Genomic DNA, 26,895 nt, shown 5'->3' with positions numbered 1-26,895 from the left:
GGGGGAAGAAGCCATAAATGCTCCCCAGAATCCGTCCTGCAGAGAGCTCTTTGGCTGAGGATCCCTGGCTCCAAGGAATCTGCGCGGCCTCAGCAAGAGCCCTGTTCTCGGCCCCGGCTCCAGCCTGCTGGGGGGAGCTCCCGAGAGAGACCAGGGTGCTGGCGGAATTCCCCAAGTTCCGCAGGGCCAGGAAGATGGAGCTCTTCCACCGGGCCTGTGGCTGAGGCCAGCCAGCCAGAAACGTGACATCCAAATCTCAGGCCTCCCTCCCTCTGGTTTCTCCCATGTTTAATGTACAGCCGTCCATGCGTCATTACTGTTGCTGATGCGACAACAAGGATCATCCCAGTTTTATCTGTGGAAACGGCCCCGAGACAGTTCTACTGAGCAGGGCTGGATATAAATCCCTGAACAAATCATAGAATCATAGAGTTGGAAGGGACCTCCTGGGAACGGAGGAACAAATGAACCAACAAAGGAACGAACAAACAAACAACCCCCATCCCCCCCCCCCAGTGCCACATAGGCCAGGAATGTCCCAAGAGGATCCCTGGGCAGGACCCCCCCCCTTCCCTCGGGACCTGCCCTTCCCCCAACCAGGCCGCCCGTCCAGGTACAGCAAGAGGACGGCGAATACAAACCATCAGCAGGTTACAGCCAGATATTGTTTGGCGAGGCGAAGGAAGTCGGGAGAGGCCATCCTGGATATTAGGTCGATTATTAAATCTCTGCGGAGGGATTAGGAAGTTTTAAGGCAGATTTAATTAAACGGAGCCCAGATGCCCACGGCTGCAAACTGGACCCCAAAGTTAATGCATACAACTGGGTCAGCTCCTTTGTGGCGGCTGTGTAGAAGTTCATTCCTCTGCATTTTTTCAAGGCTTCCATGTGAAGAAAGGGCTGGCTTCCCCTGTCCTGGGAAGGGCCGAGAGGGCCACCTTCTCCCCCTGTGTCTCCACCTCGGTCTGGAAGGAACAACTAAAAATACAAGTCAAGGGCTGCAGCTTTTACATTCAGCAGAATGTGCAGATCCACCTCAAAAGAAGACCAGAGAGACCCTCCTGGATCTCTTTCCTGGATATCAGGACAAAAATTTTCGCAGTCAGAGTAGTTCAGCAGTGGAATAGGCTGCCTAAGGAGGTGGTGAGCTCCCCCTCACTGGCAGTCTTCAAGCAAAGGCTGGATACACACTTTTCTTGGATGCTTTAGGATGCTCTGGGCTGATCCTGCGTTGAGCAGGGGGTGGGACTAGATGGCTTGCGTGGCCCCTTCCAACTCTATGATTCTATGATTCTATCTGATCACTGATCCATCTGCACCAGCTTCACATCTCACATACTGGCCAGCCAGTTCCTCTGCAGGGCCAGCCACAGGGCAGAGATGCCAAGGCCTTCCCCTGAGAAGACCCTCAGAAGAGCCCTGCTGGGTCAGACCATAGAGGGTCCCTCCAGTCCAGCCTCCCGTCTCACCCAGGAGCCAGCCAGTTCCTCTGGAGGGCCAGCCACAGGGCAGAGAGGCCGAGGCCTTCCCCTGAGAAGACCCTGCTGGGTCAGACCAGGGAGGTTCCCTCCAGTCCAGCCTCCCGTCTCACCCAGGGGCCAGCCAGTTCCTCTGGAGGGCCAGCCACAGGGCAGAGAGGCCGAGGCCTTCCCCTGAGAAGACCCTGCTGGGTCAGACCAGGGAGGTTCCCTCCAGTCCAGCCTCCCGTCTCACCCAGGGGCCAGCCAGTTCCTCTGGAGGGCCAGCCACAGGGCAGAGAGGCCGAGGCCTTCCCCTGAGAAGACCCTCAGAAGAGCCCTGCTGGGTCAGACCAGTAAAGGCCTGCCTAATCCAGCCTCCTGTCTCACACAGTGGCCAGCCAGTTCCTCTGCAGGGCCAACATGGGGCAGAGAGAGTGTGGCCATAAAAACAGGGTTTGTTTTCCCCTCCGGAGCTTCAGGGAGCTGCTGACACGGGGTTCGCCTTGGCCCTCCAAGCCAGGGTTTGATCCTGTCCCACCCAAGGGCAGCCAACTGCTGGCAGATCAGTATGTTTCCCAAGGCCGGAGATGGTGAGGTGCTTTCCCTGGGCCTGCCTCTGCACGGCCTCCTGATCTTCCCTGGTGGTCTCCCATCCAAGCAGTCCCCAGGGTCGACCTGCTCCGTTCCCACGATCTGCTGGGCCAGGGTAAGCAGAACAACGTCTGCCCGTGTGTTTCTCAGGCCGGGGCTTGGCTGCCCCCTCAGAGTCGCAGGCCAGGCATTCCTCTCCTCTGGAGAACTGGGCTCCGTGTGCTGCTCCCCCTCTCTTGAGCCCCCCCCCAGCAAATTCTGAGCCAGCGTTTGGACTCCGAGCCATTTCCACTGGACCAAGAGCGGGGCATTGGAATCTGTTCCTTCTGGAGGAAGAAAACCGGCCCCATGAATGGAGGTGCTGCTTTGAAAGGTCTCTCCTGGTTCCTGGCGCCACCACAAAGACCGGGCCCCTCGGCTGGGCACTGCTGTGTCGTTTCCTTTTGAAATGCCACGTTGGCCGGCCGCTAGGGCTGCAGCTGGTCCGGGTACAGATGCCTTGTCCCTTGTTCTTCTCGGCCCTCCATCCAATGGGGCAGCGGAGGAAAGGGTAGGTGCCCCGTGAACTTTGCCTAGCAAGCCCCTGAAAGCTGAGTGCCGAAGGTGCCAGGCAGCAACCAGTGCGGATGGGCCAGGGTCCCTGGGCAGCCGTGGCGGACGAAAGGACGCTCGGGGGGGGGGGGCACAGGAAGCGAGCAAATGCGGTCCGGCCACCTGGCAGAAAGCGACCAGAACACGTCTTGAGGCAAGAAGGTGACGTGTTGGCCCACCTCAAGCAGCAACCGAAGGAACACACCATCAGGAGTTCTGCCAGAGCTCTCTCGGCCCCCACCCCTCCCAAACCTCACAGGGTGTCATTTGTAGGTTAAGGAAGACTCCTTTGGGGAGAGAAAAGCAGGGTACAAAGTCCAACTTCTTCTTCTTGCACTGCCACATCATAGTTATTTACATGTGCTTGCTAGTTTGTAATGCATTTTAACTCGGTACATATTGCTTGACATTGTCATTATAAATACAGACACTGCGGCTTCCCCTGCTAGGGCTTTGGGTGACCCTTTAAAATCAACAATTACTATTGCAAAGTTTGTACCAATTTTGTAATAACGTATTATCCCAATCCATTCCTCAACTTGTGTTATCTTTTTAAATTAACTCTTTTCCTTGGGGAGACATTATGGGGCCTTGTAACCTACCTTGAGCCACATTTTCGGGAATGCTAAAAGTGTCCTGCATTTTCAGAAATGTGATTCTGGACATGAGCCCCCCCCCCCCCCCCGGGATCCCTTTCCCATGGCGGAATCTCCCACTGGTTTGGCTCCTGTACTGACCACCAGTCCCGATTGGGCAGCCAGCTCACCAAGCCAATTTCTGCAGCTGGGTGACCAGTTGTAACACAGGAAGCTCTCCAAGGCTGGATGAAGGCTTGTTTTATGACACCGTTTTTGTATCAAATTTTATGTTTATTCTGTGAGTCCACTGAAGAACCAAGAATCTGGCGAAATGAAGTTTCATCCGGGTCTTCATATGCACAGCAGTGTGAATCTGAAATGAGATTTTGTAAAATTTGCATGCATTTTTTTCTAAGTAAATGAATATATTGTTTGTGTCAAAGAACCTTTTTGATTTCTGATTTTGAGTGGATCCTGCAGGGCTGTTTTGCGCAGTGGTTTCTGGTCTGTTGTGTCCCTTGTTGGCTCCTTGCTCCCATCTGGAGGTTTGCTACCATGAAGAAATCCTAATGGGGCCGGGTTGTGTTCCAGCATGTTCCTCTGTTTGTGTAGCCGCCCATCTGGAGCCCGCCATCCCTGCCCTGGTTTCTCCAAGGCTATCACTCTTCTCTGCACACACACCACACAACTCTCACAAAGCCCACTCCTCACCCAAGAGCCAAAGGTCCAGGTATGGGAGATGCCACCAAGAGCCTCCCTGGCCCAGTTTGGGGAATTCCTGGAGATTTGGGGGGGGAGCCTGGGGAGGACGGGGGGGTGCTATGCCACCCTCCAAGGCATCTATGGAGACTTGTAATTCCAGGGGTCCGCAGGTCCCACCGGGAGGCTGGCATCCCTAGCAGCGACTGAGCCTGCTGGTTAATTTTGAGGCCGTGAGAAGCTATTTAGCCCGCCATGGAACTGGCACAGGGATTGCGGCACAGACGCCCCCAGCAGCAGGCAGAGCAGGTCCTCCGCCAGGCCTGCAAGAGGAGGCCAGTGGGACACACAAGGGCCTCTGTTCAGAGGGAGCTTTGAAATGCTTCCTTTCAGGCGGGGGCTTAATTGCTCCGAATGTGGACCTGCACGGGATCCTCCAGGCTGCGATTAGCCTGTGGGCGGTCCGTCCCCTTGCAGCAGGCCCAGTGGGGCCGTGCTGAAGCCTCGGAGACATTCAGCAAAGTGGGCATCAGGCAAGCGTGAGGCACAGGGCAGCTACGAGCACCGAAGGGGCTGGATAAAGACACGGAGCAGAGGCCCGTGAGTGGCCATTAGCCCCGAGGTCTTGAATGCTCTGTCCTTTAGGGGCTGGTGGGGGGGTCATAGTGGGAGGGCTTCTGGGGTTCTGGAGGACCTCTGGAAGGAGGACCCCTGGGCTCTGGCCCCTGTGTGAGACAGAGTGCAGGACGGGATGGGCCTTTGGCCTGACCCAGCATGGCTTCTCATTTGTTCTTAGCCTCATTGGCAGGTCAGCTAGGTCAGGATCTGAAGCATCGTTGTCAGCTGTAAGTGGGGATTGCCATGGTTCCATTGGGCCGCCATGTTGGTCCACAGTAGGAGAGCTTGACCTGAGTGATGGAACCCTAGAGTTGGAAGGGACCTCCTGGGCCATCCCTGAGTCCAGCAGCACCCAAAGGCAAACGCTTGGGAGGGTCACGGGCCTTGAAAAATCGCACCCTCAAAATCGTCTTGGACTCAGAGATGCTCTTCGTCTCTTCTAAGGCAAGCCAACACGGCTGCCCTCTGAAACGACCCTCAGAGGCGGCCTCTCTCTCCTATGGGGAGGGAGCCAGTCCAAACCCACTCCGTCACCTGTGTGGCAGGTATCTTGGGAAACCCTCAGGCCTCGCACATCCCCCCTCATGCCCACTGCTTGGGAGAGACCCCGAGCAGGCCCAAAACAGGCCTGGAATGAGATCAGCTCAGCCTCCCTCAGAACCAGCCATGGGGGCGGCGGGGGGGGGGACGGTGACCCCGTGCCAGGGTTTATTTTGTGCACAGGTCTGCTTTGAATAGTGAGGAGGCAAAGCAAACAGGGCAGGCGGGGGGGGGGGACCCCACCGGGAAATGTCCCTCTCTGCCTTGTCCCTGGGCCTGGAGGGGGGCCAAGCCCCGGGGGCGGCCCTCGCCTGAGCAGGGGAAAGGAGACAGGAATGATGATGAGGCCCGGCAAAGGAAAGGGCCTGGAACGGCCGCGAGGGACATGGCAGGGGAGGAAGGAACAGGCCCGCAACATTGTGCCGCGTCCATTCAGCCACGGACAGGCCCTCGCCACTGCCAAGCCGAAGGGGCAGTCAGGACAAGACAGCCGGGACCCCTGGAGCCATGCCGCCACGCGGGGGGCTCAGCCAACCCTTCACAGCCCTCGAGCCCCGCTCTCAGTGGAGGGAGAGGCACTCTGGCCATTCATCCTGGGGGCTGCATCCCAGCCCACCCACTGAAAATCTTGGCCTGCTCTTCCTGCACCGTGTCTCTGCCCCCTTTCTCAGGGACCCCGGTCTCCCCCCACATCCACATGCCTCCCTCCGGCCAGAGCTCCCTGTATGGGAAATGCGTCCCTGCCCCCAAGTTCTTCCCCTCTGGGTTGTGCCTCTCCCTGTTTCAGCGCCTTCCTTCCCAAGGGTCTCCTCCATCCAGTGGTCGCTTGTTTGCTTCACATTCATAAGCGGAACCACAGGGGAGAGGAGAGGAGAGGAGAGGAGACCCACCCAACGGGCCTCAGAGGTGGAGAACTGCAGAGAATTGGTCTTCAGTCTTCAGCTTGAAGGGGAAGGCCCGGCCAGACAATCAAGGCGCACAAGCAGACCTCCGAGCCGGGACTGGACCCAGGCGATGCCAAGAAGGAGCGGGCCAGGGCTTGGGGGGCAGAATTCTGCATCCTGAGAAGCTCCAATGGATGAGATCTCTGAAGGAGGTCCTGGTGCCCACTGCTCTTTCTCATGCTGTCCACAGAAGCAGGCAAATGCTTCTCTCCCCAAAGGACTCATTTCCTCCGATAAAAGCAGCTGCAAGAAGAATTAAAATGAGGACCCTGCACTGGCCCGCAAAGTCAAGGTACTTAAAGTCAGCTACTTAAATCCAGAGTGCGGAAGGGTTCACTGTTTTTGCCCCCACGCCAACCAAGCACACAGAAATGGGCAGTGGATAACTGGGGAGGAACGGGTGGCTCTGGGTCAACATTTCCTGCAGACTCGGTGCCCTGCTGGCCCTTGGGCACTTCTAAGGGTTCCGGGCCCCTGCTGGGCTGCCAAAAGTTCCCCACATCCGTGAAGGCCAAGTGTCTCAAGGTGCGTGTTAAGTGTCATTGTTGCCTCTGACTTAGGGCAGGCAGCCTAATGAATCCATTAACCAACCGCCTGGTGCGTATTGGAAGACTATTGTACTTTAAGAGCCCGCTTGGTCATCTAGAGCAGGGATCCTCAACCTGTGGTCCTCCAGATGTTCATGGACTACAATTCCCATGAGCCCCTGCCAGCATTTGCTGGCAGGGGCTCATGGGAATTGTAGTCCATGAACATCTGGAGGACCACAGGTTGAGGATCCCTGCTCTAGAGGCTTAAAAAAAATTAAAATACAAAATGAAGGCAAACATTTCTGTTTAGTGTGGCATCCCCTCAGTAATTGTTACTGGCTCCCCTTCTAGCATGGTTGGTTGATGCCTCTTTAATTGAGTTTTATTTTTAGCCTTGCCTGGGGGTACGTTTGTCTGTGCCCCACAATGAAGAGAGAGGAGAGTGGTATTTTTGACCCCGCTTTTCTCTACCCAAAGGAGTCTCTAAGCAGCTTCCAATCACCTTCCCTTCCTCTCCCCACAGCAGACACCCTGTGAGGGAGGGAGGGCTGAGAGAGCTCTGAGAGAACTGTGAGTGGCCCAAAGTCACCCAGCTGGCGGCATGTGGAGGAGGGGGGAATCAAACCCCATTCCCTGGACTGACACCAATGGTGATATCGCAGTGCCTGAGGGGGTACACCACTAAGGCCCACAGGTTCAGACCTCATGTGTTTCAGCCATACTGATCTTCCCCGGCAGTCAATACACAGATGCACACAGTGGTACATTTTTAAAAAATCACTTTTCAACAGGGGGGCAAAAGCTTCTCTAATCTGCTACGGCTGGTTCTGGTCCTGCGTTATATTTCTACTGGTTGCTCTTCGCCAGGCAGAACTCTCAGCCAGAACATATTCTTTATTCTTCACCTGCGTACTGGAAAATCCTGCTGCGCTTCTCCATGGAAAGGCCACAGGGAGTGGGTGGGGTGGGGGGTCTCCCACTCAGATAGCGGCCAGGGACCACCCTGCTGACCTGCCAAAACCTGACTTTGGAATTTTTCACAGAGACTCACAGCAGGACTTTCCAGTAGCCAGGAGAGGAATAAGAAAGATTTGCTGACTGTGCCTGGTGAACAACAACCAACCACTAAACATCACAAAGTTGAAGCTGTGGCCAGAAATCTCATAGAATCGTAGAGTCAGAAGGGACCACCAAGGTCATCTAGTCCAACCCCCACCCCCTGCACAAGGCACAACTACCTGCCCACCCACAGGGACCTCAATTTCATGCCCACCAAAAACCTCCAGAGTCCATCCTGAAGAGAATTCACCTACCGTCCCACAGTGTCAATCAGCAATTCCCTGGTTCTGCCAGGAAGGGCCACAAGAGACAAGCCCTGGCACATCCCTTCCTGCCCACCCAACTCACCATCTGCCTAAGTTCACAGGAACAGCATTTCTGGCAGATGACTCTCTAGCCTCCCTGGGGCTGTGCCACCAATAGGAAAACACACTCTGCCAGCCAGAGCCAATCAGTTCAAACTGCATGCAGCCAACTCACTACCCACCTGATTTGCCTTCCCTGGGGATGTGCTGCTAATAGGCAGAGAGCACTCTGCCAATGAAGCCCAATCAGTGCAAATTGCAAACTGCCAACGAGGGCCAATCAGTTCAAACTGCATGCAGCCAACTCACTACCCACCTGATTTGCCTTCCCTGGGGATGTGCTGCTAATAGGCAGAGAGCACTCTGCCAATGAAGCCCAATCAGTGCAAATTGCAAACTGCCAACGAGGGCCAATCAGTTCAAATTGCATGCAGCCAACTCACTTCCTACCTGATTGGCCTTCCCTGGGGGTGTGCCACCAAGATGTAGAGAGCACTTTTGGGGCTTATCTGTTTTCTGTGTTCTCTTCCTGCTGTTTGCTGGGTGGAAAAGCTGTTGGTGTCTCTGAAAGATTCTGCTGCTGGTAAGTTGCCTCATCCTCAGCCTCTTCCCACCCTCCATCTCCCCCAGGCAAGGGAAGTAGGCTAGCTGCTTCCTTTGCCCCCCTGTGTTGGGCTCAGGTTTCAGTTCTCTGCTGGAAGGAAGCACAGACAAGCTGCTAGGGAGGTCACAGTGCCTGGGGAAGGTGCAACAGGCTTTGCCTCTAGTATGAATATATTGCAGGGCCAGAACCAACTGTAACAAATCAAAGAATTATTTATTCTTCCCCTCTGGTGGAAAACTGCATTTCTTTAACATGCACCTCTGTGTCTCTGTACATCAGCCTCTGAGGAAGATCCGTGTGATTGAAGCATGTTAGGCCTGAACTTGCTGGCATTAGTGGTGCCCCTGAGCCCTGTAGATTAGATATTCTTCAATGGTCTTTAAACATTTTGGGCTCTAATAATAAATGCCTTGTATTTTTCCTCCCTCACCCCTGTGGTTCTCCAGGCTGGGCTGCTGGGCCCCTTTCTGCTCCTGGCTGAGGTTCTCCTGCCACCCTGTGGAACGTTGGTGGAAGTAGCCTGGCATTTTCTGCGGCAGAGTTCCCCCTTCCTCAAAGTCTTTCCTTGGAAAAATGATGACTCTCAGGTTGATAGAGACCATCCCGGGCAACTGAAATGCCCTCCCTCGTCTTCCGGAAGCGGCCATGTTAGGATTGAGCCTCTGGGGAGGGCGGGATATAAATAAATAGAATAAATAAATTGATTGCTCGGACTTCTGTCGAAGGTGGGACCTGGTGTAGATTCGTGGCCAGGAGGCTGACCTGGGGAGCCACAAGCTTGCGAGGAGGCCTTAAGCAAGCCCTGCACTCTAGGGAAGTGTAAGGATGTAGGGTTGCCATCTCTCGCCCAGGAAATATCTGGAGATCAAGGGGTAGAGCCTGAGGAAGGCAGGGATTGAGGAGGTTGGACTAGAGGACCCATGAGGTCCCTTCCAACTCTAGGATTCTATGAGGAGGAGGAGGAGGGAGGAGAGGAAACCACAGAAGGATATATAGCTGTTCTGTCTCCCTCCAAAGCCAGCCCTCTTCTCCAGGGGAACAGGTCTCCGTGGCCTGGAGATCAACTGCAATTTCAGGAGATCTCCCTGTCGCACCTGGAAATTGGCAGCCCTAGGAGGTGATTGGGTGGGCTGCAGTGCGGATGCGATGTGCTTTGAGTGTCCAAAAGAGGAACGCAACGGAATGTCATTATTGCTTCTGCTTCCCTGACTCTGACCACGTGAGCATGCCCACGGAAGCTCCTTCCTAGAACAAAACTGTGGGGGGTCTTCACGGAGCCTGGCTGGACTCGAACCTTGTCCTGCGACCCACCTGGATCCACGTTCTTGTTGAACAGGGACTTAATCAAGGTGGGAGGGGAGTTTTCTTTCCCAGTTCTTTCCAGGGTGGCTCAATTGTAGCTTTCCAGATGTCCATGGACTACAATTCCCATGAGCCCCTGCCAGCTGGAGAGCCACAGTTTGGCCCCTCCTGCACTAGAGGAGAATGGTCCCTCTTGGGATGCCCCAGCAGAAATGCCCGTGGGAGATCAACTGAGCGGGGTAGTCAAACTGCGGCCCTCCAGATGTCCATGGACTACAATTCCCAGGAGCCCCCTGCCAGCGAATGCCAGCGAATGCTGGCAGGGGGCTCCTGGGAATTGTAGTCCATGGACATCTGGAGGGCCGCAGTTTGACTACCCCTGAGCTAGGTCAATGGGGCCAGAACCTTCTTTCCTGGTTTCTCTCCAGACTGAGCACTCTCAGGGCCATGTCCTACGTCTTTTCAGAATTTCCACACTCACAACTCTCCGTAGGCATTCCGGAAACTCTCCATAAGGAAACAAAGAATTAGGATTAAGTTTTGTAGCACCAGCAAGTCCAAAATGCAGAACGGAAGCAAACTGTAATTGTTAATGTAACCCCCAGCTGGGACTGGAAGGAGCCCGGAAGGGGGGCAGAGGGGGAAGCCAGGCTACCCTGCAGGGGCCCTTCGTCACAGGCTCTTCCCACCTGACACCTTGATTGGGGCATGGGAGCTTGGAAGGGAAGGGGGACTTTTATTCTCAATTGGCAACGTCAGGATTTTTGCTTCCGGGCTGAGTTCTCTAGTGAGGGGGGGGGGGGTCATTTCGGACTCTCATCTTTGAAGCTGGAGCACGGAAGGTTCACCTGGGGGCTTCCTGGGCCACCTACCAGAGGGGACAGATGGACTTTGGGGGTGGTAAATTGAAGTTGGGAAATCCTTGGGACATGATATGATAAGTGGAAACTAAAAACATCTTATTGTCTTTGAGTTATCTGCCCCCACGGAGCCCACAAGAAATTATACAATAGGATCCAACTGGCAGCAAATGATCCCCAGAAGTACAGACTATGTCTCTGGTTTTGCCATTGGTTCTTTGATTGTTTTGCTCTGTTCTCCATCCATATTATTATTATTATTATTATTATTATTATTATTATTATTATTATTATTATTATTATTATTATTATTATTATTATTATATTTATATTTATATTTATATTTATATTTATATTTATATTTATATTTATATTTATATTTATATTTATATTTATATTTATATTTATATTTATATTTATATTTATATTTATATTTATATTTATATCCCGCCACTCCCTTGCTGCTCGTGGCGGGTAACAATATTACAAATCCCCAATATCATTGATGACCTTTAGACTCCTAGGTGCAAATTACAGCAAAAGGGGGCAAGTTGGCTGGTGGGGAGTGGACAGCCGAGGACTGACTCTTGGCACAGCTTCCAGGTAGTTTAGCCTCATTGTCCGTTCCAGTCAAGAGGCTCTCCTGCAAAGGGAGCTTTTGTCTTGAAGCAGTCAGCTGAAACCTCACACACCGCAGGGCTTCTGGGCCAAGTGACCCGACTTCCAGCAGAGGAGCTCTTATGCTGCAGGCGGTGGTCCCCCACCCCACCCCCCCTCCTCTGAGCATGACATAATTCACCCCGGCCTGGTCAGATTTCACTCAGTTCCTGTTGTGGCTCCAGCAGGTCCAGTCGGGTGAGCCAGAACTGCGCTTCCCCACCAGCCCCTCCGTCTGCCTGGCATTTCCATCTGGCCAGCGAGAGGCTTACCGGAGAGTCATTCGGATTTTTATTTCGATATTATCGGCCTGCTCCTCTTCCAAAATGTTACACCATTTGGCACTGTTATTTGGATTGTTTCTGTGTTGCTGGGGTTACGGAAACACTTCGGGTTTCCCACCTTCATGGCGGGTGGCAGCTCCCCTCCTTGCCCTTCTTCGCTCCTCCAGGAGGAAGGCCCTGCAGAGAACGGATGGATGGATGGCTGGGACCCCGTCCATCCCCTGTCTCAGCACCTGTTTCCAATTTGAGGACGGCTGGTGCAGCAGACTTCCGCTATCAGTAAAGGCATCCTGGAAATGTGGTAGCTTAATTCCTGGATTAAGATCAATGGTTTCCCAAACTTATTTTGATAAATGACTGGGACTTCTGTCTTTACTGCAACATAGAGCACATTGTAAGTATTGGGTCATCGCTATGCCACTTAATGGCTCATGGGAATCCTTGCGTTATTCTCCCATTCTTTCTCAAATCCTAACGCATTAGTTATTGAATGGCCCCATTTTGTTGACTGTAAGAGAACTTAAGAGAAGCCCTGTTGGATCAGGCCAACGCTCTGTGTCACTCAGGGGCCCAAACCCAGGTCTTGAGGGGGGCCCCCGTCTAGAAGCCTTGCCAATGTTGCCCCCCCCCCAGCCCTGGAACAGAGGGTCCCACCTGTACTTGGTGGCGCACTGGCGTTCCATGTGTGAATGACTCTTTGGGTGGAGGGCCTCCTTTTCTCTGTTCATTCATTTCATTGACTGTCCACAAGTTCTCGTATTGAGAGAAAGAGAACAGGACTTCTTCCTCTCCCTTCTCTGTCCCAGGCATAATTTTGTTGCCTCTCTCAGGTCACCCCTCAGCTCTTCAGTGTCAACTGGGGGACAACATAATATGCAACATTGAAGCATCAACCAGGAGGAGGGTCTGTAAGGGAAAGTCCTGTATCAAAGGGTCGCGGCATTAGAAAGGTTGAGAAGCACAGCTTTCAAGGTTAATCCCAGAACTTGAAGTGGGCCCAGAAGCAAATCAGGAGCCAGCTGATAAAACCTAGAGGCTTATTTCAGAGCCTTCCATGCCAGAGCCTCACCCCGACGCAAGGGCATCCTTTCCAGAAGTAATGTCATGGCAAGGCCACAAATGCAAGTCCCCGTGCCTCCAGCCCCCCCCCCTCCTGCAGAGTCCCAAATGGGCCGTTAAGACTTCTGCAATCCTTCTCCTCTCTCCACAGGGCTCGGATGGGAAGGAAGCCCTTAGAATGCTGAAAGGCACCGATCCAGCTATGGCCAGGGAGACTCCAGCAAGGTAAGGAGCCACACTTTTAATTAGCAAAGGCATCTGCATCATCTGCGCAGGGGCGCTTTGCCCTTGGAATCTTCACTAAAGCATTCCTTGGGGGGGGGCAGGTGGGGGGGGCAGGTGGGGGGGGGGCTGCACATGCCCACAAAGGCTCAGTTCAGGGGCCCAGACCATGGGGCACAGAAGAGGGAGGGGGTGAGGCTGACCAAAATGAATCCCCTTCTTGAGATGCCTTCCTCGGAGGAGGATGTTGGCAGAGAGTGCAAAGCATCAGGCTGCTTAAAGAACAGAATAATTTTTGGGGGAAGAGAAACAGCTGTGTATAGATTCAAGTGGGTCGCCGTGTGGGTCTGAAGTAGCACAATAAAATCAGAGTCCAGCAGGGGCTCCTTTAAGACCAACCAAGATTTATTCAAGGCGGGAGCTTTCGAGGACAAGCCCTCTCCCTCAGACTATGAGCTCCCTACTATGTATAGAGAGGCCTTAGTTTTTGTCTGCAGACATTCTTCTGCACAGCTACTGCTCTGGAGGCAAGCAGGGAAGAAGGGTGCTCAAAAAGCAGGAAGTCTCCTGTGGAGGCAATCAGGACTGCAGTATGGTGCAGGGGGGTTGGACTAGATGACCCGGGAGGTCCCTTACAACTCTATGATTCTCTGATCATTTGAAAATCCTATCCTAACTGTGATGAATATACCTTTCCAACCGATCATGCACACTGCCGATCATGCGTGTTCCAACCGATTGCCCCCAACCCAGAAGCAGGATCTGCCTCAGCCCAGCAGCCAACGTTGGGGAGTCCTCAGCCTGTCTGGTCGGCTTCCTGCAGGCCAGCTCTGCTCCCCCCCCCGCTCCCCCCCCCGGCCCCTAAGGAAGGGCTCCGTTGGTCATTATGAGCCGTAGTTTCTTCCCCCAATGAGTTTATTGGATTTTCCTTCTCATCCCTTCCTGTTGCCAGTGCTGATTAGCCCTGGGAAGCTGAGACGGCAGCAATGTGGTTTCCTTCCCTTGCTCTGCGAAATTAGCAGCCGGGCCGGGGAAAGCCTGCAGTTCTCATCACGCGGAGATTGCAAAGGGTGAGCATGAGCAAGTTTTAGCGCTCCCTGATCTACTGGCAGGAAGGCCCCTGAGCCACCGGGACATCCGTCAACCAACCATGCGTGTCATTTGTTTATTTTCATTTGCACTTGAATTTATTGACCGCCCCTCCCAGCCAGGCCGGCTAGAGGTGGTTTACAATAAAGCCCCTAAAAACAGAATAAAAGTGACACTAAGAGCAGCGTAGCCCCATCAATTCCCTCCCAAGCCACCCCTCCAGATCCAGTTCCCCTCGGGAGGGAGAGGCCACAACCCTAGAGTTAAGATCTGAGAACACCAGAGGAGGGTGTCCTGGTCTCCCTAGCCCAGCCTCAGGATCAGGTTCAGATCTGGACCAGAACGGGTAACCATTGCAGCTGCCTCAGCACAGGCTGGGTATAGGCTCTTCCAGATGATCTTGTGAGGACTCTAGCAGCTGCATTTTGTCCCAACTGTGATTTCTGGATCAAAGACAAGGGAAGGCCCGTGTACAGTGAGATACGGAAGTGCAATCTGGAAGGGGCCATTGCACGGATCGCTGTGGCCAAATGCTCCAGGGGGCCTGGCGCAGATGGGAAAATGCTGCTTGGGCTTCTTTCATGACCTGACCCTCCACAGTCCCCAGTGTGAGTAACCGTGGTGGACACAGGGATCCAGGTGACAAGTGGCCGCCCTCACTGACCCAGCACCTTGCCCACTTTGGTTAGAGAGAGCCACCTGAAGCCACCAAACATCATCCACCATGACAGCCACGGAGCTTCCAGGTCACGTTCGGCATCAACCATGGCCGGAAGGTCCCTGTGGAGCGACAAGACTTTATCCACAAAGAAGCCTGCTGATGCCGCACGGCCTCCAGCCCACTGACCGCTGTTCTGACCCCCTTCCTTGAGGGCGGTGAGTCTGGTTGTGTGCTCTGGCGTGGTTTGGCTGCTTCTGCGATGCTCAAAGACCAAGGCAGCCAGCGCTGTGGCACAGAGGGGGGAGGTGGCAGCGTGCGACCCGGCGCCCACACATAGGGCAGAGCTGCCACCGGTGCCACCCCTCCCCTCCATGGGCTTGGATGATGGCCGAAGCAGCCGGAACCCTAGAGTAATAGTGCCAGGCAAGAGCTCTTGAATGCGATTTCGATGGCATGAAACTCTTGTTTTGCCACCTTCCCTGCCATCCCAGATGCCTTCATAAGCATGCAGTGAGCTTCATCGCAGGTTTTCCTCCACACTCACTTAAGCCCTCTTCCTCTCGTGTAGACCAGGGGCCTGCTTGAAGCCCGGGCAGAGAGGGTGCCTGGGAGCAATCTCGACAATAGCAGCCGTCAGGCGAGACTGCCCGCCCTCCACCAAGGCTGCCAATGAGTCGGGGGGGGGGCATCAGGTCCCACAGAGCTCTCGGGAATCCCTTGGATTCACCAGTCTTCACGGGGCAGGCTGAAATATACCCCTTGCCCAAATGGGGAGAGGGTGGTACCCGCAGCTGGGCCTTCAGGGCATGCGCAGGACAGAAGAGAGAGTTTCAGTTGAGTCCAGCGACATCCTTTAAACCAACAAAGCTTAATTTGGGCCACGCATTTTCAAGTGCATGCAACAATTAATTCTAGGTATAAACTTGCAAGGGCTTGCAAGAAAGGCTCCAGGGAAGGGTGGGGTATAAATGTTCAGCCAAATAAATAAAGTTTCAATCTGAGTGTTTTCCACATTTTAACCCTTGGGGGGGATGGGGAGGTGCCCCTGGCATTCAAGGGCATTCCTCAAGAGGGGCCTGCCTGGACCCGGAGGCATTAAATAAGGACTGCCCAGTGGCTAATATTCCTTTTAATTTAATTTATTAGATTTTTATGCTGCCACTCCCGGGCCAGCCCGCTCGCGGTGGTTCACAACATGAGAATTAAAACACTAAAATCCTTTAAGATGGCAAAGTCTACCAGCCTGCCGACAACTACAAACAGGATACAAAAAACAGCTAAAACTCTGCATAGATGGAAGCAATGGCTCCTGTTTATAGACCCTTACTCCACAGCTTGTCTATTCCCAGCAAGTAGATGTAAATCTCAGGGGTGATGATCAGCCCCAGAGAGTCCAGATTTCACAAGGATGGGGAAGGACCTGATCTGCAAGGAAGAAACTTATGTGCTTCCGTGTGTGTGCATGCATGTACATGTGTACCTGACATATCCTGAGCAAAGCTAATACATCCTCACTTCACAATTGTCTCCATATTTGAGATTCATGGCCTTGCGATCTGAGTTTGCAAATACACTGAGATTTGAAGATAGAATTTTAAATAAGCAAAAATAAAGAAATTATCTGTAATGTCCAGAAATCTGCTGTAATTCCATGAGATCTCCAGACCCCGCCTGTAGGATGGCAGCCCTGTGAGTTTCCTGGAAAGTCCTTAAATGTTTCCCACTGTTTGTGTCCAGAAAAGTCCAATTTATAAAGCTCCGAATGACAAAACCATCCTCTGTTATCCTCTTCTCGATACCCAAGTTCCACGGATTCAAAGAAGCCTTTTCTACCTACGTGGGTTAAACATTTTCCCACCTGTTCCCACATCCCGCCGTTCTATTCCGTGTATCTCTTGCCCATATCAGTGGTCCATTTCCTCTTCTATCCCTCTCCTGCTTAAATTCACTTTTTGGTGGATCAGACACATCTTTTCCGTCCTATACATGGGTCAGCTCTGGATTTTCCACTCAGTGGGGAATGTTTTCTTAATAAGGAGCATGATACATCCCTTAATTGTAAATGCAGAAAGACGAGGAAGCATTCTTCCTTGCAGCCCATCCAGTATCAGATGATAATCCTCCCATCTTCTGGAACTCAGTCAGCAAGAGAATTACACGACACCTGGCCCATGACATAATATTATCTTTTCTTCCATCCAAAGTGGTTTCTCCGTTATAAAATACAGACAGACACCGGCGGAATAAAACTTGGCCTCAGATCTTGAATCTATTCCAAACTAATTAATGCTGCAGACTGCAAAGCCGGCCAGGATTCGGTCTTACCTTGTGCAGTTTGGACTTGCCCGCCTCTTTCGGAGGATCTGTTCATTTTTGACAGCCCTCCAAGGGGAGGCCTCACAAGCCAACGTCATTCAAATATTGAGCCTTTGCAGGTGATCCATCGAGCACTACGCTAAAAGCCCCGTAAAGGCTGCCGGTCCGGTCCGGCCGAACGTGAGCTGCAAAAACACGCAGACCAGCAAGGGCGGTCCGGGACGAGGCGAGAGGGGCTTGCGTAGGGTTGTGCGTTTCGGCCGCCGCTGCTTCGGGCTGGAAAGGCCGCTTTGGCGGCCAAAGTGCACAACCGTATAGGTTTTGCCCAGACCTCTGTCGTCTTCCAGGACTTCTCGGAGGCTAGTAAATTAGAGCAGCAGGAGCTGGGAGGATGGGGGGGGGGGGGTTTGTACCCTGCAGTAACATGCACGGAAGTGCTCTGGGCTTTGGTTGTGATGACGCTTCCTGCACACGCAACACCCTCACTGGGTCCCAGTTGAATTCTGGATCGCGCTTAAGGTCCTGGTTCTTACCCATACGGCCATTTGCAGTCCGGGTCCTACGTATGTTTTGTGGGGGTTTGATATTGTAACCTGCCACGAGCCTCTAGAGCAATGATTCTCAGCCCTCCTAATGCAGCAACCCCCTTTGGGGGGCAGCAGCAGAGGGGTGGCAGGGGGAATGCAGTGGCGGCGGTCTCGGCAACTCCTGGGGAAAGGGTCCATCGGCCCCCAAAGGGGTCCCGACCCCCAGGTTGACAACCGCTGCTCTAGAGCAGGGGTAGTCAACCTGCGGTCCTCCAGATGTTCATGGACTACAATTCCCATGAGCCCCTGCCAGCTAATGTTGGCAGGGACTCATGGAAATTGTAGTCCATGAACATCTGGAGGACCGCAGGTTGACTACCCCTGCTCTAGAGAGTAGAAGGCTAAAAATGAAATTAATATCCGAGAGACCACCTTTCTGTCTATTTCCCAGTGGGTGGTCCTCAGCCCCAAGGAGGTGCTCTTGGGAATCCACCAGGTCTGCATGTTAGCTGCCCTGAGATGCAGGTGAAGGGTGGGATGTAAATCCCAATAATAAGGATGATGATGATGATGATGGGAGTCATTCTGAAAATATCCTCCCCCCCCCCACCCCCTGCAGCGGGCCCTCTTTGGAGAAGGACGTCCTGGCCGAGTCTTCCGGGCTCCGTTTGTCTCTTCTGGATTGTTGACTGACAGTCCCAAGCCTTGGATTCGGACCGAGGTAAAATACACAGAAGTCTCAAACAAAAGAACACCGCAAAAGATAAACAGCAGTTAAAGTAATCATTGCCTCCGCAAGTTTAACCCTGGGTTATATAACAGGGCCTTCCGGGCGCCAAAACCAGACTGCAGGCTCAGGGAAAGTGCGCGCACGGGACAAGTGGAAAGGCAGGCAGGGCAGAGGGCGAGGCTCCCGCCTGGGAGGCTCCGGGGAGATCCAGCCAGATGCTGACATGGCCAGCCAGACGCCTCGGGCCCCGCAAAGGCCGGCAGAGAAGCCGCCCGAGGGGCAGACACGGAGCTGAGGGGCAGCCCTTAGGCCAAGTCTCTGCAGGGCCTCTGCGAACGCGGCCATTTGAACCCCAAATGCTCCTGGGATGGTCCCTGGCTGCTTTGGACGGGGCTGGGCTCAGTGGCGGAGCCTCTGCTGGGCATGCAGGAGGTGGGGGGAACGATCTGGATCTGGGACCCAGAAGAGCGGCTGCCGGTCTGAGCTTGACAGGCCAAGGGGGGTCTGATTCAGATTCGACCCTGCTAGCTTGCTTTGGCTGAGACCGATTCCAGTTCGGGGTGGGGCCGTGGCTCAGTGGCAGTGCGCCTGCCCAGCATGCAGAAGGTCCCAGGTTCAATTCTCGGTATCTCCAGTTGATCCACCAGGTAGTCAATGATGTGAAATCTTAGAGAGCTGTAGGCAGACTGAGTGAACAATACTGGAAGGCCTTCCTAAGGGGAAAGGGGATGAACAATTCTCTAGACAGAGCAAAAGCTCTCTCAGCCTACGTCTTGGTCTTGATTTAGGAGCTCAAGTCATGAAGGTCTCAACCTTTGTGCTCTGTCTTCTTGCCCACATGGCCAGGGGAAACGGGAAGAAGCCCCCAGGCAGAGGACTCTGCAACTTCAGGGGATCCTCGTCTGTCCTGTTTAAACATTGTGGGTGTCTCTGTCTGACCTTTCACCCTCCTCACGAGTTGGAATGACCATTGCTATTCTGTTCAAGCAGAGGATGACCACGGTGGTCTGAAGCATCAGGACAAAGGTCGACTCCAGGGGCACCTTGAGGACCATCAAACTTTTATTCCAGGTTTAAGCTTCCAAGTGCCCACACCTTTCCTCAGACGCAATGAGACATCCCCTGACCTCACAGCACTTCAGATGGAGGGGGCTTGTAAACCATCCCCCGGGCCATTCCTTCTAGCCATTTGCATGAATGTCCCAAGACGGACCATGGCTATTTTCAGAGCACTGCACATTTGTCAGCATTTGCTGCCATGTGGAGGCCAGGGAGGCCTCTGGGAGCCGGGAAGGGCGGAGCCGGTCTAAAATTCACCCATCCAGCTGGCAAATCCAGGAGGACCAAAATTGCCGCTGGCTCGCATCCTTCCCTGGCCTGGAGGCCCCCACCACAAAGATAATCAGAGGGTTTGCAAGAGAGCTATTTGGAGGAAATACTGATAGCGTTTGATTTGGGGAGGCTCAGGAGGTGCTCCTGGGGGCAATTCTGCTGATAGGACTCTACGAAACAAAACCCGCCTGTTTTGCCCTCCAGCTGCCTGGCCTGGTCTCCTTCCTGCCTGCCAAGGCTGGGGGCCGGGGCACTGATAACAGACAGCCTTGCTGCAGGGCAGTGTTACCAAAATCTGGCTTGTACAGGCTGGTTGTGGGGCTGCCAGCCTCCAGGTGGGGCCTGCAGATCTCTCAGGAGCACAAGTGGTCTCCGTTCCCCTGCCGAAAGTGGCCGCTTGGAGGGGGACTCCAGTTCCAAAAGGACAGGCGAAGTTGGTCTGAAATGAGAGTTGCACAAGGATCACAAAGTTATGAAAGATCACAAAGTTTGGTAAAACATTTTGAAAGGTACTCTCCTGTACATCCCCAATGACAACAGCACAGATTGTAACATATAAATGTTGTGCTGTGTATCTAGGAAATTAAAAACTTGGTAGTCAGACAGAAGTTCCCAAGGAGAAAGGATCCAGTTGGTCCATTATATCCAGGTTGCATATCCTGTATGCAGCAACAGCAATGCAGGAGGAATCAACAGCTGGCAAAAGTCTGAGCCCACACAGTGCCGGTTGCCATGCTGCTGGGGAGATGGGATTTTTGTCTGTGCTGACGTGATGGTCTCTGGTGCCAGCTCGATCGGGGCGGTTTGGCCATTCTTGAAATGCTAGATCTGTTGGCTGCGTTTGACATGGTCCACCACAAGTTCTTGGCCCACTGCCTTGCCAGGACAGGGATTCTTGGGACAGCCCTTCAGTGGCTGCTCTCCTTCCTACAGGACTGGACACAGAGGGTTGCCGTGGGAGAAGAGTTGTCACACCCCTTTCACCTCCAGTTTGGTGTAGTGGTTAGGAGTGCGGACTTCTAATCTGGCATGCCGGGTTTGATTCTGCACTCCCCCTCTTGTCAACCATGAGGAGTTAGCCCACCACCTCGTCGGAACAGGGATTCTGGGGCCAAGGGACCAAGCCCTATGAAGATAGGTTGAGGGACTTGGGGATGTTCAGCCTGGAGAAAAGGAGGTTGAGAGGGGACATGATAGCCCTCTTTAAGTATTTGAAAGGTTGTCACTTGGAGGAGGGCAGGATGCTGTTTCTGCTGGCTGCAGAGGAGAGGACACGTAGTAATGGGTTTAAACTTCAAGTACAACGATATAGGCTAGATATCAGGAAAAAAAATTTCACAGTCAGAGTAGTTCAGCAGTGGAATAGGCTGCCTAAGGAGGTGGTGAGCTCCCCCTCACTGGCAGTCTTCAAGCAAAGGTTGGATACACACTTTTCTTGGATGCTTTAGGATGCTTAGGGCTGATCCTGCGTTGAGCAGGGGGTTGGACTAGATGGCCTGTATGGCCCCTCCCAACTCTATGATTCTGTGATTCTGACAGCCTTACAATGGCTGGTCTCCTCTTCCCTAGAACCAGACTCAAATGGTAGCAGTGGGGGAAGAGTTGTCTAGCCCCTTTGTGCTCCCCTGTGGGGTGCCATGGGGGTGATACTCCTTCCCCATGCTTTTCAACATTGTTTATGCACCTTCTGGCACAGCTAGTCTGGGGTTTTGGACTGGGTTGTTATCAGTATGCAGATGACACCCAGCTCTATCTGGGTGGACCCCCCCCCCCGAAACATTTGCCAGTTGTTCTGGAAGTGGTGGCTGGATAACTCCGACAGAATCGCCTGAAACTCAACCCTCCAAGACGGAGGTCCTTTGGCTGGACAGAAGGGGGCAGGATCAGGAAGCACATCTTGCTGGTCTTCAAGGTGATGACTGCACCTGAATCCACCTGGTGGCCTTCTCAAGTTCAAGGAGCAATACACCCAGAAGTAAACGAAACCAAGAGGCAAAAAGTGGGATCTTCTTGAGATTTATTAAATGCAGCCCCAGGTTATTTGAATAATTTCTGCAACCAGAACGGGGTCCCAAGTGCTCAGTCCTGCTTTCTGCTGCTTCTTCAGTGGTTGCAATTGTAGTCTATAATAAAGCCACAACATTGTGTAAAGTAACAAAATACTTTCATCTGTAGCCTGGACCCTGTCACTTTTCAATAAATTATGCACAAAAATATATCCACAGTCAACCTACCTTAATGTAAAGATTTAACATCACCAGTATTAATTTCAGTTCCAAAGGTAAAGCATTTCCCATTGACAATGGCTCGTCAGCAAAGGGGTCCCTTCTTCAATTGTGCCCAAAAGAAGATCCAACTTTTGCCTGTTGGTTTAGTTTGCTTGTGGGGGCATTTCTGTGAGAAACCAGCAGTGTTTCTTCATATGGACCAAGTTCCAGGAGAAGGCAAAGAGGGCAGGGGAAGCGATATTTTCTCTCTCTGGCCAAAGTTCCACTTTCACGTGCAGCACACAGGATGCTTCTGCATACGGAATCAATGATAACCAGCTGGGTCAGTCTCTCAAGGAGGTCAGGCTGAGATCTTTCCCAGCACCGACTGGAGATGCCGCTGGGGACTGAACCGGGGACCTCCGGCGTGCCGTGAAGGAGCAATTCCTCTGAGCCACGGTTTCTTCCAAATCACAGCCTGGAGGCTGCAGACTTTTGGGAAAGGTTAAGGGACTGGATTTGGCTAGTTCCAACCAAAATGGAGGGAGGAGGCTGGCAGAGCGTGAGGGATCTGGCCAGGGCAGGTGGAGCAGAGGAAAGACTGAAGGGAGGGGGAGGTCAGGGAGGTCACGTTGAGTCCACTGGGCGTGCCTGTCAGAGCCCATGCTCCAACATAACCAGAGTTGCCAACCTCCAGTTGGGGGGCTGGAGTATATGAATTGCTTATTTGTTTATGATGTATTTATGTGAGATATTTCTCTCTCCTTGAGGAAGGCGTGCCATTATGTACTCCCAGGGTCCCTGGCCTCCTGAAGCCCCACCCTCTCCGGCTCTACCCTCAAATCTCCCGGTATTTCCAAACCTGGAGTTGGCGACTCGACCTGCTCCCAGGTTCCAGCGAGGGACCTGACCTTAGTGCGAGGCTGGCTTCAATTGCCCTGCAACTCTTCTGTTTGCTTATTTTGCAGGCTTTGTTATTCCAAGGCTCTGTTGAGGTTTCCTGCCAGACCAAAATGGTCTTTTCTTTTTTTCTTCCTTTAAAAAGTTTGGCTCCCAGTGAAACCGCCCGTTCATCCAGCATCCATAAAACCCCTAATAACCGTGATAGAGTTTTTGCTCTTGGCTCTTCCCAAGCCTATAAATATTGGAGTGGGATGAGGTTTGTGCCCTTTCTCTCCCCCCCCCACCCCCCAGTAGTTCCCTGGGAATCTCCAGCTGCACACAGGGGCCGTCTCAGCACAGGATTATTCCCTGGAGGGGAATTTGTTTGTTTGTTTTCTGATTTTTAGACCGCCGCCCCTGGAAACCACTAGCTCTTCGCAGTGTCTATAAATCCAAAATCGATTTCTTTTAATGATTAAGACACTGGAGCCCCCCTGGGGCCCTTCCTCCGGTGAGTCCTCAGGGCTGGGAGGCGTCTTCTTGTCCCGGGGCGTCACGTAGCCAGGCTGGGTCTCAGCTGTGCTGCTCATCCTCCAAAGGACCAGGCCGCTCCTGGTCTGTGGCAACCGGGTCTGCCGGCACCTCTGGAGATCCTGTGCCTCCGGAGCCAGAGCACCCCCTGAGCCAGAGCAGAGGGTCAGGCGTGACACCGCTGGTCCTTCAAGGAGCTCCGTGTGGCTCATTTAACCCTTGCAATGGGGGGGGAGGGGGGCTTCGCAGAGGCAGTCAGTAGGCAACCAGCACTGTCAAATTTCTGAACCTAGGCAGGGTCAGCCCCGGCTAGGACTTGGTTAGGAGACCACCAAGGAAATCCAAGGCTGCTATGGAGAGGCAGGCAAGGGCCAGACTCATGTCTTGACCTGCATGGCCCAGGCTGGCCAGCCCCAGATCAGATCTCAGAAGCTAAGCTGGGCTGGTCCTGGTAGTTGGCCGGGAGACCCCCAAGGAAGCCCAGGGTGGCTCTGGAGAGACAGCCAAGGGCAAACTACCTCTAAACGCCTTTTCCCTTGGAAATCCCATGGGCCGGTCAGCTGCATCGGGATGGCCTCCATCACCCGTCCAATGCAACCATTGACCTCTGCTGCAGCAAATGGACTCGGGTGGCATCTAGAACCTGAAAGGCAGTTCTAAAGGGGGTGGGGGGGGGGAGCTAAGCGCAGGCAGGCCCTCTCCCAAGGGGAATGCAAGCAAGCCCAGGGGAAGCCCTCGCAGGAGAGGGGATTGTGTGTGCTTCTCCCAAACGCAGCCTTTTGTGGCGCGCTCCGTTACGTCTGCACGGTCCACAATGAGATTGCTGCTTCGTGAAGGCAGTGTTGAACTGGCACGGGAATGGATTAAAATGAGCACATGAGCAAGAGACGGAGCAGCTGGCATCCCCAGCACGGCACACCAGGGTGCCCATTACAAGGCCCGTAAAATGACCGTGAAATGACGTGTGGTTTTCCTTCTGCCCCAGGGGCACGGCTTCTGGGAGACACCCCTGCCGTTCAAAACCACTTTGGCCTTCTCCGGGCTCAAGGCAGTTCCAGCGGCCCCATGGAATGAGTCATGCCGAAGGGATCCCCGAGGAGGTTGGAGCTTCCTCCGCAAGGATTCCGACTCCGCATTTAGGAAAAGGGAGCCTGCTCTGCCAGACCAAGGAGGACAGTTTACCTACCGCAGGGGTGTTTTCCTACAATTTCTTAGCAGCAGTTTAACGTCAGTCTCCCCAGCATCCATGCACACAACGGCAGGGCGTAACGCTGCAGGGGGCCGCCATGTTCCCTTCCACGCCTGGTGTGCAGGCAACAAGATGTGTGCAAACGCACTCCAAGAATTTTCTTTGGACCAACCGTTCTATTTTCATTGCAGTTTATTAGAACTGATTCGTCTGGACCTAATTTAGACCTGATCTTGTCTGGCGTGGGAAGCTGAGCAGGCTTACCTGTGTCTAGTACTTGGAGGGGAAACTGCCAAGGAGGTCCAGAGTTGGAAGGGAGGCCTCCAGAACCGCACGCGGGCCTCCAGGTGGGGCCCGACCAATGCGGCATACAGTAGATGGACCGTGACGTCTTGCAGTTTCAATGTGATGCCTGGGTAGTTACAGCCTCCGTTGTTTCAGCCAAGTTGCTACGCAGAGGCAGGAAATGACAAACCCTTCTCTGTAGGTTTGTTGCCGGAAAACCTGCAGGGTCACCGTGAGCTGACTGGGACATGACAGCACATTCCACCCACAGGTCTGACGAGCATGGCCAGAGATTTTTCTAAAGAAGCTAAAACCAGATTGCCAGAGGAAGCAAGGAAAAAGGCAGAGCAGGTTCCATGATTTTTCCCCCAGGGAAACAATCCAAGAAATATCTATTCCAGGGTGTAGTCTGCACAGGACTTTTTACCCACTCCCAGCTCAAATAAATTCCTCCTGTCTACACTGAATTCGATTTCCATTTTGATTTGGGGGCGCTTTGAATTTTCCCTCTGCAACATACATAATTGATCTGGAGTGACCCTACCTTTCCCCCACAATATCCAGAAGTGGATATAAGCCTCGATATTTGAAATATCGCCATCATGGAGTGTGCAGATTTCTGATTTTTGCAAATTAACTCCCTTCTCTGTGCCTCATAGCAAAACAGTCTTCCCTGATTGGCCAGGACATCAGTTCAAAGACTTCTTGATTCCCGGTTGCAAGGCTTCCCTTAAAGTGACTGCGCTCCAGAAGCCCTAACTTCTCTCAGCGGAGATTTGCCTCTTGGATTTATTCCCCCTCCTCTCCTGTCTCCAATCCTCTCTTTTTCTTCCCCTCTCCCTCATTCAAGAAAAGAAGAAGAAGAAGAAGAGTTGGTTCTTATATGCCGCTTTTCCCTACCCGAAGGAGGCTCAAAGCGGCTTACAGTCGCCTTCCCATTCCTCTCCCCACAACAGACACCCTGTGAGGTGGGTGAGGCTGAGAGAGCCCTGAGATTACTGAAGAAGAAGAGTTGGTTCTTATATGCTGCTTTTCCCTACCCGAAGGAGGCTCAAAGCGGCTTACAGTCACCTTCCCTTTCCTCTCCTCACAACAGACACCCTGTGAGGGAGGGGAGGCTGAGAGAGCCCTGAGATTATTGAAGAAGAAGAAGAAGAGTTGGTTCTTATATGCCGCTTTTCTCTACCTGAAGGAGGCTCAAAGCGGCTTACAGTCACCTTCCCTTTCCTCTCCTCACAACAGACACCCTGTGAGGGAGGGGAGGCTGAAAGAGCCCTGAGATTACTGAAGAAGAAGAAGAAGAGTTGGTTCTTATATGCCGCTTTTCCCTACCCGAAGGAGTCTCAAAGCGGCTTCCAGTCGCCTTCCCATTCCTCTCCCCACAACAGACACCCTGTGAGGTGGGTGAGGCTGAGAGAGCCCTGATATCACTACCCGGTCAGAACAGTTTTATCAGTGCCGTGGCGAGCCCAAGGTCACCCAGCTGGCTGCATGTGGGGGAGTGCAGAATCGAACCCGGCATGCCAGATTAGAAGTCCGCACTCCTAACCACTACACCAAACTGGCTACTGCTGAGCTTGGCTCCCCTCCTTGTTCTGATCTGCAGCAAAGGGTTTAAACTATGTGTAGAACGATACCAGCAAGATATCAAGGGGAAATTGTTCACAGTCCGAGTAGTTCAGCCGTGGAATGGGCAGCCTAAGACTAGATGGCCCTTCCCACTCTGTTTCCACGATTCCAGATTTCTTTGAGCACCAGGTAAGACTGAGGACTCTGGTTAGAGCCTTCTGAAGACGATGAGGTGTTGCATTCAAGTCTAAATGAACTGGATTTGAGCAGGATGGTGGGAACCAATCCACTCGTGGCCCTTTGCCAGGACTGGTGGCCTGGCTGGTTGCCACAGCAACCCAGCGTGTGTTGAGGGGCTCCTGTGCTTGATGACAGTTCCATGCGGCCTGGGTCTTCCTCAGGTTGCAGGGCTGGCATCGCCTGCACGGGGTTGCCTGCCGGTGCAAGCGGAAACATTTGCCTCACGCCAGAGTGCTAAGCCCCTCTGGCCTGTTCGGAGAGACGTTGGGCTTCTCCCTAGAGAGCCGGGATGAGTGCTTCCCCTCTTTTCCCACCAAAGTTATGCCGCTCCCGGGTTCCGTTACTGCAGCCGCTCATGAAATACTCCATCCTTCCCGCCGTCTTGTAAGGGGAGAACATCGGAGCTCATGGAAAATGGATCCACTCCTGAGCTT

At 53.3% G+C, this 26,895-nt stretch overlaps 2 long non-coding RNA genes across 4 annotated transcripts; one reads left to right on the top strand and one right to left on the bottom strand.

Annotated features, from left to right (window-relative positions):
• Nucleotides 1-3,414: 3,414 nt before the first annotated feature.
• LOC143842551 (uncharacterized) lies at nt 3,415-7,976 on the bottom strand. The gene is made up of 3 exons (XR_013233176.1): nt 7,865-7,976; nt 5,968-6,264; nt 3,415-3,593 (listed from the first exon to the last, which is right to left on the bottom strand). It is a non-coding gene; the product is annotated as an uncharacterized LOC143842551 (long non-coding RNA).
• A 402-nt stretch (nt 7,977-8,378) lies between these two features.
• Nucleotides 8,379-25,087, top strand: LOC143842552 (uncharacterized). Of its 3 annotated transcripts, none has more exons than XR_013233178.1 (4): nt 8,379-8,498; nt 12,833-12,906; nt 18,116-18,217; nt 24,164-25,087. It is a non-coding gene; the product is annotated as an uncharacterized LOC143842552 (long non-coding RNA). The 3 variants fall into 3 exon arrangements; XR_013233179.1 differs by lacking the exon at nt 24,164-25,087 and adding an exon at nt 19,217-20,444; XR_013233177.1 differs by lacking the exon at nt 24,164-25,087 and having other exon boundaries at nt 18,116-18,264.
• The last annotated feature ends 1,808 nt before the right edge of the window (nt 25,088-26,895 follow it).

This window comes from Paroedura picta, chromosome 8, assembly GCF_049243985.1.
Source record: "Paroedura picta isolate Pp20150507F chromosome 8, Ppicta_v3.0, whole genome shotgun sequence".
Taxonomy (NCBI): domain Eukaryota; kingdom Metazoa; phylum Chordata; class Lepidosauria; order Squamata; family Gekkonidae; genus Paroedura; species Paroedura picta.
Note: the sequence above shows the minus strand (reverse complement) of the source record. Positions and strands in the feature narration are given on the sequence as shown.